This window comes from Mandrillus leucophaeus, unplaced genomic scaffold, assembly GCF_000951045.1.
Source record: "Mandrillus leucophaeus isolate KB7577 unplaced genomic scaffold, Mleu.le_1.0 Scaffold885, whole genome shotgun sequence".
Lineage (NCBI taxonomy): Eukaryota > Metazoa > Chordata > Mammalia > Primates > Cercopithecidae > Mandrillus > Mandrillus leucophaeus.
The window spans coordinates 639071-653857 of NW_012109641.1; the positions used below are offsets into that span (position 1 = coordinate 639071).

At 43.1% G+C, this 14787-nt stretch overlaps 1 pseudogene; it reads left to right on the plus strand.

The window, feature by feature from the left end:
- Window positions 1-13438: 13438 nt before the first annotated feature.
- The window catches only part of LOC105531433, a 52855-nt pseudogene continuing 51506 nt past the window's right edge, over window positions 13439-14787 (plus strand).

A 14787-nucleotide genomic window follows, 5' to 3' on the forward strand; every position in this document is an offset into this window, starting at 1 on the left:
GCAGAAAAAGCATTAGTGAAATTTAACATACTTTTATGATGAAAACAAACACTTAACAAACTAGAAATAGAAAAAACCTACCGCAATATAATAAAGGCCATGTGTTACAAGCCCACAACTAACATCACACTCAATGGTAAATAACTGACAGCTTTTCCTCTAAGATCAGGAACAAGGCAAAGATGTCCATTTTTACCATTTCTATTTAACATAGTATTGAAAATCATAGCCAGAGTAATTAAGCACTAGAAAGACATAAAGGGCATCTAAATCAGAAAGGAAGAAGTAAAATTATCTCTGTTCTCTGACGTTATATGTATACAAAATCCTAAGGATTTTACAATAAAAAAAAAAAGTTAGAACTAATAAATGAATTCAACAAAGTTACAGGATACAAAATCAATATGCAAATACCAGTTGCTTTTTTTGTTTTTTTTTTTTGTGGGAGGAGATAGGCTCTTGCTCTGTCAGTCAGACTGGAGGGCAGTGGTGTGATCACAGTTGACTGCAGCCTTGAACTCCCAGGCTCAAGCAATCCTCCCACATCAGCCTCCTTGGTAGCTGGAACAACAGGCACACACAACCACACCTAGCCCATTTTTAAAATTTTTTGTAGAGACAGAGTCTCATTCTGTTGCCCACGCTTGTCTCGAACTCCTGCCTTCACGCAATCCTCCTGCCTCGGCCTCTCAAAGTGCTGAGATTACAGGCATGAACCACTGTGCCTGACCTCAGCTGCATTTTTATATACTAACAATAAACAATCCAAAAAGGAAATTAAGACACAACTCCAACAACATCAAAAATAATAAAATACTTAAGAATAAAAAACCTAGGAGGCAAAAAAATTTGTACGCTAAAATTAGAAAACATTGTTGAAAGAAATTAAAGAAAACACAAATAAATGGAGAGACATTCCATTTTTATAAATGGAAGACTTAGTATTGTTAAGATGTCAATACAACCCAAAGCAATCTACAGACTCAATACAATCCCTATCAAAATCCCAGTGAGGCTGAATGCGGTGGCGCATACTTGTATTCTCAGCATTTTGGGAGGCTGAGATGGGAGGATCACTTGAGCCCAGGAGTTCAAGACTAGCCTAGGCAATATAGAGATAATGTGTTTCTACAAACAAACAAATAGCTGAGTTTGGTGGCATGCACCTGGTATCCCAGCTACTCGGGAGGCTGAGATGGGAGAACTGCTTGAGCCCATGAAGTTGAGGCTGCAATGAGCCGTGATTGTGCCACTGCACTCCAGCCTGGGTGACAGAGCAAGACTCTGTCTTAAAATAAATAAAATACAATAAAATCCTAGATATATTTTTTGGAGATACAGAAAAATCCATCCTAAATTTGTATGGAATCTCAAGAGATCCCAAATAAGCAAAACAACAATGAAAAAGAACAAAGTTGTAGGTCTTAAATATCCTGGTTTTAAAACTTACTACAAAGCTATCAGCAACCAAAACAGTATGGTATGAGCATAAACACAGACATACTGGCAAATGGAATAGAATAGATACCCCAGAAATAAACTCTCGTATATACAGTCAAATGACTTTCAACAGGGTTCCAAGAATATTCAGTGGGGAAAAGATAGTCTGTTTAACAAATGATATTGAAAAACTAGATATCCATACATAAATAATGAAGTTAGATCATTACAACATATACAAAAAATAATTCAAAATTGATCAAAGACTTAAACATAAGAACTAAAATTACCAAAAATCCTAGTATATAGGAAAAAAGCTTAATTACATTGGATGTGTCAATAATTCTTGGATATGACACCAAAAGCACAGGCAACAAAAGAATAAAGATAAATTACAGTACATCGAAGTTTAAAATTTCTATACCTCAAAGGTCACAATCAACAGTGAAAAGACAACTCATGGAATGAGAGAAGATATTTGCAAACTGTATATCTGATAAGGGATTAATATCCAGAATATATATATAACTCTTACAATTTAACATAAAATGAACAATGCAATTTTAAAATGAGCAAATAATTTAAATAGGAATTTCTCCCAAGAAGATATACATATGACCAGTTAGTACATGAAAAGATGCTCAATATCACTAGTAATTAGGGAAATGCAAATTAAAACCTCAATAAGACCACTTCATTAATGAGAATGGCTATTATAAAAAAAATGAAAACAAAACAGAAATTAACAAGCATTGGCAAGAATTAGAAGAAACTAGAACCCTTTTGTATTGTTGGTGGGAATGTAAAATGGGACAGCAGCTATTGAAAATAATATGGAAAGTTCTCCAAAAACTGAACATAGAATTACCTTGTGATCCAGTAGTTCCACTTCTGGATATTACAAGACGGTCCTCAGACAGCCTTGGCCAACCAAGCTTTTTCCCTCTTCTTGTTCTCAGAATAACTGTAGAATGTGTGCTGGGAATGCAACATCTTGAGATAGGGAGGGAAGGAAATTCCACAAGATGGACGAATCTTGACATTATGCCAAGTGAAATAAGCCAGACACAAAAAGACAAATTTTGTATGATCTGCTTATATGAGGTACCTAAAGTAGTCAAATTCATAGAGACGGAAGGTAGAATGGCGGTTGCCAGGGGCTGGGAGAGGGGAAAGTGAGAAGCTGTTTAATGAGCTCAGAGGTTCAGTTGGCGAAGATGAAAAAGTTTGGGAGATGGATGGTGATGGTTGCACAAGGTCAAGGTGCTAAATGTCACTGAACTGTACAGTTAAAAATGGTAAAATAAGTTTTGTTATGTTTATTTTTGCCACAATAAAAACAGAGAGATTTTATAAAGGGTGACTAAATTAAGTCACTATATAGTAAATGAACACACACAAAAAAGAAAGGGAGGCACCTCCTTACTGCCAGGCAGAGGTGGAAGTCCAGGCTCATCACAAGGTCTCCATTGACACCCAAGAACCACCAGCGATGAAAGTTTCTGCGCCCTACTCAGGCTTCTCTGACACCACTCCTGGGAGGGGTAGAGTCACTTTGATGATACTGGCTCAAAAGGGTGGAAGTATAGGCTCTCCACTCCTGTCTTGTTAGCATAGGTGGGAATGGGCCCACAGTTTTTTCTGTAGTGTTTGGGTGGAGTAGAGTTGTTATTGTTTGAAAGTTTTCCGTCTTGGTTGACTGTCCTTTTTCTCACCCTTTGGCTAGAGCACAGGCTATTATTGAGGCCTTTTTATCTGCACCCATGGGTGTTACAGGTTACATGGAGTTTTCAGTTCCAAGTGTAGAATATACAAGAACAACAACAAAACAACCCAGGGAACTCAGCACCATGTTGTTTTTTGGATATGGAGATTCCTAGCTGGTCTTCCTTCTTTTCTCCATATTTCAGTCTGCTTGTGATTATCCAGGGTTTTTAGTTGCATTTTGTAAGAATAGAAGGAAGTACATCTACTCTGTCTTCCCAGAAGCAGAAGCCCATCTCACATTTAGATTTCTGATGTCCTTATAAAAATCTTGGACTGGTAAATATGGGGGTTTTAAGTTTTAGGGTTCCCTCCTCCCCATAATATCCAGGTAATTCTCTCTGAGCTGGGAAATATTGCACTTGGAACAGAATCATTTATTGTTTAAACTGGGCCCTGTATCTTTTAGCAGCATATCAGTTAAGCAGTTCAAGTTTTCGCCACTGCCAAAGCAAAATTTAGATCCACCTGGGGGAGGCCCTGCTTACTCCACCCAGTCACCTGGAGCTTGTCATTGACTCATTCCCTTGAGCCAAAGTCTTCCTTTGCTTTTAAAATCTCCTCACATTTAAAACTCACCAGAATTGAGCCTGGGTCTGTGTAAGACTCAGTATTTAATCCCCAGAGGCCATAACCTCAGGCCTTGTGATGGAATCAGACCAGATTTTAATAACAAAGAACACTGAAAATTACAGTAGCCGTGTGTCTAGTATCACATGACATAGCTTCCTGAAATCTTGACTTCCATATTTCCCTATGGCTCTACCAGTCCTGGTAGAACTTTTGTATTGCCTGAGTTGACTTTTTTATTTGATGGGGGTCTAAATCAGCATAATGAAATGCTAGAATGGGGCATTCCCCATATAGATGTTAGGGGTTTTTTTAGAACTAAGGGGTCATTTCCTAGACAGCTGCAACTTGCTGACATGTTCTGGGGTGGTTTCCCAGACAGCTGCAACATGCTGACATGTTCCCATTTACCCTCCCTGGCAGCAGAAAGATAGCCATGAATGCCAGTTTAAATACTTTAACTTTGTGTTGGGTATCTCTACTCTTGGGAGTGGTGCTTGGGTACTCCCTGTTCCAAAATGACCTCAACTCCCTGGGTAATCGATATATGCACCTGCTTCTGCAGCCTGAATCAGAGTCTTTGTGCTTATACTTGCACATTTTCCTGATCATTCTCAGTCCTGGGGCAAGACACGAGTTCCTGTTAGTGCAAAGGAACATTAGAACATTGATGATTTAGGATATTACGAAATTGTGGTCATGAATATGATCCAGTTATAGTCACTAACTGCACCCTGGCTCTCTCCATATGCACCGTAGGCTGATGGCCAGACCTAGCATACAGCTGGGAGATGTCCAGCATGACCATCACCCACCTGCCAAATGTACCACAGATTCTAGGCTGATCCTTCACAGGCTGTGCTAGAACTAGAGACACCAGCCCACTTCGCTCTTTGAAAATCATTCTATGTCAGTATTAGCAACCTTTCTATGTCAGTATCAGTGATCAGTCATATGGGGTACAGGACAACAGTGAGATGCACCATTGGAGGCCAGACACATTAGGCAGAAAGTCTGCCACCTGCAGTACTGCTGGAGGTCCTAGGAAAGATTACTTTTCCAATCAAAGGTCCCCAAGGGCCTGAGAAAAGCGTTGTTTCACATTTGATTGGATTTAGTGCCTGAAGGTCCAGTCTCCCCGCTCCGGTAGGCATGACAGATCTGTTGAACATGGCTCACTGCCAAGGGACGTTACCTCAGGACTCTTCCCATTCTGCAGGCAATTTCCTCCAGACTGGAGACATGAAGGAAACACAGCAGGGAATGCATAAAATTTCTCAGAGGACTGCAAAATTTAAAGTATGAGAAGTCCTGCCTAAGCTAATGTCAGAATCTTCACCCACTAGTGTGTATGTAGTTAGTTACATGGGTTCCCCTTCTTTTTATTCTTTGAACCTCTGGGTCCTATGGTACCAGAGGATAGAAAACTATCAGATGCCCACTTCAGTGACCAGTGCCTGCCCTTCCCCTTTTGCCAAAGGCTTCACAGATGAGCTCTCCTGCTTTCCCAGGTGTGAGATCTCCCTGCTCTGAGGATATATCAGTCCCTGCCCTGACACCTGCCTATTCTCCTGGGTAAAAAAAACCTCACTCAACCTGGGAAAGCTCGAAGCTGGGAGGGATACAAGACACCTATGGAGGAAAGGGTATCTGTGGAGTTGAAAGATGTTGGAAGAATCCCTTTACTGCAAACTGAAAGATACCCTAAGATTTCTGATTTCCCCAGTGGGATGTCCTCTCCAAAGCATGCAGAACGGTCTGGAGAACAGAAGCCACAGCAGCTCTGAAATCTGAGAAATCCTATGTTCTCAGCTTGGTTAATAAACTGGCAAAAGCTCACCATGTTTCCCCTCATGGTTTAAAATTCTAACGTAATTAACAAAGAAAAGAGCCAGCTTTTACCATCCACTACAAAAGTAATATTTTTCTAGAACCTGTCCTTTGAAAATATAATTGACCATCTCTTTCCTGCCTTGTCTTTGCTGCTGTACAGAAATAGGCTAGTGGCTCTTATCTGATTTCCCTGGATCACATCTGAAAGTGTTTGAACCTCCAAAATTGCCTGAAAAAAAAAAAAAACCTTTCACCTTTGTGTGTTTGTAGTATTTGAGAGGATAAAGTGTCCATATATTATAACACAATCTCAAAGGAACATGTTCAGAATCATGAGTCATGTTTCCAGAGAGTACCAAATTTGGAGTCCATCTGCTGCTGGCTAGACCCATGTCTTATAGTTTAAGCCTTGGTTCTTGTTTGAAATATTCCAGAAAAATCATGTATTCTCTTCTTCTTCTCCTGCAATTTAAAGGGAATAAATTGCAGGACTAGAAGATTCTTGGTCACAGAATCTTGTTATTTCTCAAACATTCCTTTGACTTAAACCATTTTCATCTTTACTTCTGATTGAAAGCTTTCTGGGAACATTTACTTGCCCACAGTTCTAGAGGGTGAAACAACAAAGGTATTACAAGATAAAATGCATATGGATATGATTTCTTCAGTACCCTCTCTTCTCGCACTCATGCAGCAAGGCAAGCCTGGAGTGTGTACCCTCACATGCTGTCCTTCCTGCTTCTGCTTCCCCACAGACTCCAAACATAAACACATCAGCAGAGAAAGGTTTTACCTAGTAGCCTAGGCAAGTTCTGGTTTGCTTCACCTCTTATGCTCACATCTTTATTCCAGGGGTAGAATGACTGAGGGAGAAGTTGTTCGTCAAGTCATGAAGGTCGGCAGACTAGACTAAAAAGCTACCTGTAAAATCTGGGTCTGAAATTGCTAGTGAAAAAGTGTTAATTTGCATTGTTTATTCTTTGGTCGGTATTCCTTTCTAGAGTGACTGACTGAAGATAATCAAGGTATTACATTTTGCCTGACCTAAATATCTTATTCTCACCTGAGCACACCTAAATATCTTATTCTCACCTGAGCACCCCACACACTGGCAGCACTGGGTGGGAATGGGCAGATTCCAACATGAGGAAATAAAAGCTTTTGATGGGAAGGAGCTCCTAAACTGGTGTAATCTCTTTTACCCCATTGAGGACTATACTGGATATTCTCCATTAGAGCCACCCCATTCCACTCCCCCACCACATCCATTCTCTGTCATCCTCTGCTGCTCTGTGCTCTAGGAGGCTATGCCCTGTGGACTGCATCAGTCAGCCTCTCTGGCTTACAGTTTGGCTCTATCAATAGGAGGCACCGATGAGGGACCATGAAGGAAAGAGGTCAAGGTATTTCCCCCCTTCCCACTCTCCCACCACCTGTTGGCTTAGCTTGGTGCCTTTTCTCTGGCAGGAGCAATGCCCTCCACAATCACAATTCCACCCGGTGGCCCCTCCAATTCTCACTGGGCTTTTGTAGCAGTCCTTCCTCTCCTTGCTCCTTCAGCTGTGAAGGTGGTGACAGCTTTCCACTGTGGCTGGTCTCTGGATGGCTCACTGTCTGTAGTCTATTATTTAAGTCCTGTCCACATCATTCTAGGTAGTTCTTTCATTAAAGTCATTTTTTATTCACTAGGGTGGCTTCTATTTCCAGCCTGTTACAAGGGGTCTCTTCCAAAATTTATTCTTGAACTTTGGACCTGATCTCTCCTGAGCATGTTAAGGCCCTTTAAATCACTGCACTGTAGTTTGGAGCTAAAGCTTCAGGTAGCCATAGGGTGTGCATATTACCTCTTCCTTTCTGAATGTATCTGGCTAGAGCATCTCATGGGCAGAGGTGACTTGAGTTGGGCAAGATTTGTGTCTTCCTGAGTCCCCGAACCATACACACCTCTAATATCATACCAATCCCATCATCATTTCTGACAAATGCCTGCTTGTCTCTTGATGTAGTCTGAGTAGACCTCTGAAGAGCAGCATTGATATGGTGTTGACGTGGTGTCACAATATTAGGAACTGTGTAACAAATCATGCATCTTGAGTAGTAAAGGGGTTTTCCCTTTAAAGCAGAGCAAGTAAGTGACTCGAATCTCAGAAGGCCCAAAACTCAGCATTCTCCACAAAGTCAAAATGAGTTGGAAAGCTTAAAAATAGGATAAAGACACTTGACGCTTTATGGAGCATTTCTGATCAATACACAAACATCTGAGCAAGTCTGTAAAGGAGAAACAAATTACTTTCTCCTTATCCATGGGGGTGCAGATAATGCTTACTGACACAGAGCTTTTCTACTTCCATTTTTCTATTTTATATAATCCCTACTAAACCACAGGGCCAAATCCTGGCTTCACGGTCCATGCAGACAGACAGCTGCCCTAAGGACCTGAGCTGCACCTGACAGTTGCTGGTAGAACTTCTTGCCTTAGCCCTCATGCTGCTCTGGACACTACTTCTGGTCGTTGGTGGGTAGAATGCTAGAGCAGGACTGAGGTGGGCAGAATTACCTGTCCCTGGGCATCCTGGAAGCTATTCTTGAGCGCATTCTTTCTGCTGGGATCAGTAGGGTGGGCTTCAGCTCCTAACTCAGTATCAACAGATACTATGCAAATGGGTATTAAGCAGAGCAGGGTTCCTAGGAAAAACAAAGCACTATGAATCTCTTTACTAAATATTGACTACTTTTCTTTTGTTTAACATCCATTTCTGCTTTGATCTCTCAGAAAACTGGAAAATTTATTAAAAGGACATGAAAGAAATTTTCAGTTAGGGTGAATTCTAGGTCCAGCCCACATAAATTCTACTCTGCCCTAACCCCCATTTCCACTCTAAGCTACTACATTTCTGGCTGAACTCTTACCTCCCTATACTTAGATTTTAGAGAGGCTTCAAGTCTTGCTAACCATAGATGAGATCATGGCTTCTGCTGATAAATATGTCTCTCTTATATGGACTCAAACATAATATTAGGCCTAGAATAGGAATGGAGGGATAAATGGTGTCAATGAAATATGAGAGGACACCTTCATTTCCTTCATGGGCCTTCTGGGCTTCACGTTGCCCCCAGGCAGGCAATGTATCTCAGACAAAATGGGAAACTTTAAAAAGAGAAGATGAGGCCGGGCACAGTAGCTCATGCCTGTAATCCCAGCACTTTGGGAGGCCGAGGCGGGCAGATCACAAGGTCAAGAAATTGAGACCATCCTAGCCAACATGGTGAAGCCCCATCTCTACTAAAAATACAAAAATTAGCCAGGCACAGTGGTATGTGCCTATAGTCCCAGCTACATGGGAGGCTGAGGCAGGAGAATTGCTTGAACCCAGGAGGTGGAGGTTGCAGTGAGGTCCGCAGGAGTGTTGTTTGTTATTGATGGAAGGAAGAAAGAAAAGAAGGAAGGAAGAAGGAAGAGAAGGAGGGGAAAAGAATAGAGGAAATAAGGGAAGTAGGATACGAGGGAAGAAATAGTGGGAGGAGGGGAGAAGAAACAGAAACAAAGTTGGGCAGTGATAATTGTTGGAAAATTCTCAAAGGGCTACAACTTTTTAAAGAGAGTAAGAATCCTGGTCCTGTGGTAACCTCTCTGACTCTGTTCCCTCATCGCTCCTGTCACCGTCCAGTCAGGTGAGTGGCTCTTCTCTTTGTTCTTTTAGATCTCTAGGAATCACACTCACTCTGCTAGGTATGAGAGGTACTTCCAGTTCCAGCCTCTTGGCTGAGGGCTGCGGGGATTTGGGCCAGAACTAGGGTGAAAAGAGTTGGAGTCCAGTGCCTTACTCACCTCCCTCTAGTCCTGGCCATGGCAGGGACACTCCAGTATCACAATCATCTCCGCTTTGCCACCTCCCTGCTTGATGGGCAAGAAGACCATGCCCTGACTCTCTCAAGGCAATGAATTATCCCTTTGCTATTGAGCCCTGGGAAAGAAAAGGAGAAGATAAGTATGAAGGGAAAGTAAACCATTCTCCTGGTTCTGGCCACAGGTGCTCATAGGCCCCCAATGGAAGTACTGGAGGCAATGATGGGAAACATATTTATACTAGAGTGGCAACTAGAGAGCGAAGGAGATGCTCTGCATTAAATAAGAATGCCCCTGGATCTTTTACTTGGATTATAAACTATCAAATGCCTAACTTGTTTTGCTTTTTTATTGGAATTCTAATATAATACAGAAAGCTTGGTTTTATATTAGATTGGAATGTTATATTTTCTTCTTTAATCATATATTTAATCAATCTATACTAGGGAAGGGAGGTGAAGCTTGTGTACCTAGCTTGTAATTTTAAGCAAGAGTGTTTTTAAAGTGGCTGGAGGAGAGTGGTCTCTGGAGCAGTGTCATGAGATCCAGCAAACTCCCTGAAATTAGGACGAAATGTGTGTATATGCACAATTGTGCCTTCCACTAGGGAATGAGCCTATAAGTAAATGTCAAAAGTTAAGGGCCACTTATCCAGGCAATTATAATCAAATCCTTGTTCCAGACTCAGTAATGCCTGGTGCCAGCATTTCTTCTCTATCTCTAGTCCTGTTGTTATTATCAACTTGGTCACAAAAATCTTATTCCTCAAATATTTCTTGAATCAAACTGATTGCATCTTCCTCATCTTCACTGACAATCTTGCCCAGTCTCAATATAAAGGGAGAGAACATTTGGCCTCCAAGAGGCTTTCTCGTTATCAATACTTATGGCTCCTACTGTCCACACCTACTTTCTATTCTAATGGTAGAACTTTCAAAGTGGTTAAAGGGTGTAGAACAGTTGTCTTTAAACTTACTTGAACACTTGTGCTATTGGGAACAAAAATTCTGAGCATGTACCTCCAATATATTATACATACACTGATATAAATCCTATATTGAAATGTTGTGAATGTGGCAAAATATACACAAAAATAGGAAACTTTTAAGATTAAGAAGTGTTTAATATAATCCAGAAATTCTCAATGTTTTCTCCCCACTTCCTTATGGATCCCATTTTGAGGACTGTGGATGTAGATCTGGTGAGAGGACGGCCTCTCTTCTGAAACAGGACCCTGGGAACCGCCCCTCCTCCATGGTCTCATGGCTACAGGGATAGGCTGGGAAGACAATCTAAACAACTCTCATGCCCTTTTTCTGTATTCCATTCTTCCATGTATGACACTGTCTTTCATTACACTGAAGGTAATGATCGAAGGTTCAGGCCTGGGGTCAGGCTTTTAATCAGAACGACAAACATTTTTTCCTGAAATCTAGCCCAATATAGTACAATTCCAAATTAAGACCCAAACTTGAATTCCTAGCTGTATTTCCAAATGAAAAATTTCCCCAAGCCCAGCCCTGCAGCCTCGGTCATAGAGCAGCATGGCGGCTGGCTCTCCTTTCCTTCTGCACAATCTTTGAGAGAACAGTCTACAAGCTTTTTCCTATTCTATTGTGGGTTTTTCCCCTACTAGGGGCAGATCCAAAACACCCAACTGCTCATTAGCTTTCTAGCGACCAGTATCTTCCAAGAGGAGGCAATGACCTGAACAAGCAGAGGAGCCCACATCCTTTCTCACAGGGATCATCCAGGCCCAAAAACAATTCCCAGAAGCCTCTGATAAAAGCCTTCAAGTGGGCAACTCTAGAGTTTGAAGACGTAGATTCAGGGCTGATGTCTCAATGGCCCAGTTTGTTTCTCCTAGGGTAAATGACAAAGGGCAGGTCCTTGAATTTTACACTGGTCAGAGCCTCTAAGGAAGGAGAAATGCAGAGAAAGTTAATCATGGTCCCATGAGGACTTAAAGTAACCTCAAATGGACATAAGGAGATGTAAGTGGGATTGTTTTAAAATCCATACTTAGTCCAGAAAACTATTGGCACCTGGAAAAATGACATCAAAACCATTAACAGACATAAAATGAACAGGATGTTTAGAGGGAAACTAAGTGGAATAAAGTCACCTTTGCAGAGCAGGGAAGCTAACAGGGCCAGTAGGTCCCAGGACAACTGTGGATACCCAGATTCCTGACTCATGTACAGCACTATCCCCTTCCCTTATGAACAGAAGTTAAAGTGCTGGGTCAGGGAGCAGCATCATCACTACAGGTATCTTTGTATCTTTTGTAGACTGGCTGATCATTTACATGCCACACAATGCCTATGAAGAAGACCGTGTGGTTGTGAGGTGCTTGGGAAAAATAAAGACATAAAAAGACTAATGTACTACAAGGATGAATCTCAGATATCTACCTACCATAGTGCCTCAAGCTATACCATTTCAAATGCAAGACCCAGTGACAGTGGCTCTTATTATTGTAAGGAAGATAGGAAACTTTTCTTATTTGTAGATATGACAGAAGAAACAAGATCAATATGGCTCACTGTCCAAGGTGAGAGCTCACTTTTCAAATGGATGAGACTGGAAAGGAGTAGGGCCTGTGTAGGCCCTGAGGGTACAGGACAGAGGAGACAACGCAGGAGGGGGAAGTGAGAGGTGGGTTCTGTGTCCTGCTCGTCTGGGCTAAGAAGACAAGTCTTTTCTCAACAAGAACTCCCCATCGCACTGACAGGTGGTCTCTGTTTAATTCTTCCCTCTAGAGTTGTTTCCAGCACCTATGCTAACAGCCAGACCCTCCACTCTGCTCTAGCTCTCAGAAAGGAGCTCAGTGACCCTGTCCTGTGATATTCGGCTCCCTTTTGATCTCAGCAATATGGAAAGAAGACTCAGAATATTACTGGTGTGAGGCAATGACAGCATCTCACAGTGTCTGGAAGCATCTCACAGTATCTGGAATCCTATATACAAGTACAGAGTTAGTAAGAGTGGACTGGGTTGCTAGGCCTGGGTTGGGCAGGGAAGAACCGTGGCACCTGGCCAGACTTTGGACTCTTCTTTCCAGTGTGCTTCCCCTATCCCTGTGGGTGTGGGGGCTACAATGACTGATCTGCACCCTTTTCTATTTATTTCTACAGTGGCATCATTTCCCAATAGCTTTGCTCTCCCTGTCAGAAAAACAATAATAATCTCTGGAGCATTTACTGTGCAACTGGCACTGAGATATCTCAGTGAACCAAAAGATAAATAAATCATGGTCTCTGTCTGCAAGGAGTGATGCCCAACCAGGAGGCACACTTGACCTAAGTAGAGCAATGAAGGAATGACATAATAATAATAATAGAAATTACAATTAACAATTCCAGCCTTTATAAAAGGCTTAAATGCCAGGTCTGAACCCAAGTTGTTATTCTCAGTTCTGGAATAACCCCTTTGACATTCATAAATATCTAGAGAGGAGAAGATTTAAGGAAAGTTTACAGCTGTACCTGGCACTGTTCAGAGCAGTTTAACATTTAGTCCTAGTAGCAACCCTATGATATTCTACAACACTATGAGTATTACAAATAGCACCTGTAAAGTAGGTAGTATTATTATCTCCATTTTACAGATGAGGAAAGAGAAAGCACCGAGCTGTTAAGTGGCTTGCCCAAGGTAACTCAACACATAGAGCTGGAATATGAACCTGGTCACTCAGGTATGTGCTTTTAACTACCTTGCTATACTGCCTATCTCAACCATGCCAGTGAAGAGTGGTACCAATAATAGCTACCATTTGCTGGATTTATCCAAAGCGAGGGGTACCTGTATCACATTTCATCTCCATGAGAACTCTGTAAGGTTGACATGATTATTCACATTTTATATTTGAGAAAACTGAGAACCAGAAACAGTAATTGACTTACCAAGATTGAGACCCAGAGATAGAGATAGTAATGGAGTCCATCCCCCAAGCCTGTGCTCTTCCTCCCACTCCTGCTGCCCATGTACATCTGGAAATCAGGAGAGGATGAGATTTCGGTGGGCTGCTGTCATTCCAGAGGACAAAAGAATGTGGAGGAGGTGCAGGGTAGGATTGTTATGGAGCATCAAACAGCAAGGTGGTCCTGTGTAATGCTCCTCAGGGTGCTGTCTAGCTATTAAAAACACTCAGGCAAGTGAGGTGGACCCTCTACCCAAACATTTAGTTCCACCAACCCCACTTGCCTTAATGCCCAGCAGGTGATACCGGCTTCCACCCAGCCCTGCCCTCCTTCATACCTGGCCCCCACCTGTGGTCTCATTTTTACATAGGGATCCCTGTGTCTGGGGTGCTCCTGGAGACCCAGCCCTCAGGGGCCAGGCGGTTAAGGGGAGACGCTGGTCCTTTTCTGCTCTGTGGCTGAAGGCACAGGGGACACTACATTCTCCTGGCACCGAGAGGACACGCAGGAGAGTCTGGGGAGGAAAACTCAGCGTTCCCCAAGAGCAGAGTTGGAGCTCCCTGCCATCAGAGAGAGCCATGCAGAGGGATACTACTGTACAGCGGAAAACAGCTAGGGCCCCGTCCAGAGCGCGCTGCTGAATATCACTGTGAGAGGTGAGCGGTGCGGTCTGAATAGGCGAACCGGCGGCTCCTTGCTGGGGTCAGTTTCCTTCTGTAGCAGCGAGGATGCTCCAAGGTGACGACAAGGAACAGGGCGTGAGGACAGTAAGAGGCCCTATGGGAACTGTAGGCTTGTGATGGGGGAGGTGGTGGCAGCAGCAGGGTGGCAAAGGAGCTAGAGGAGGCTGAGAAGGTGGACGCGGGGCCATGTATCCCGAGCTCTTCATCAGAGCCCAGCACAGCTCTGCAGGAAGCACCCCTGCAGTGTTAGACCAGGAGATGAGACGTGGGAAAGAGTGCAGGGCCGGCGGGGTGCTGTGAGGCGAAGACGCCCTGAGCCGAGGACAGGGTGGGTTGTGAGTTGGGACCAGCCTCGCTGAGGGACCCTACCGCCTCTCAGTTCCAGTGCCGCGTCTTCTCAGCTTCAGTGCTCCTGGCGCCCTGGCCTTCATTGGCGATGTGGTGGAGCTTCACTGTGAAGACAGGAGAGCGTCTGCACCCATTCTGTTTTGGTTTTACCATGAAAACGTGACTCTGGGAAACGCCTCAGCACCTTCTGGAGGAGGAGGGTCCTTCAACCTCTCCGTCGCCGCAGAGCATTCTGGGAACTACTCCTGTGAGGCCGACAATGGCTGGGGACCCGCGGCGCAGTGAGGTGGTGACACTCACGGTCACAGGTGGGACATGGCAAACAGCTCCTTCCAGAGAGCCGGTTGCAATTATACCAAGCAATGGCTGGTGCTTCCTT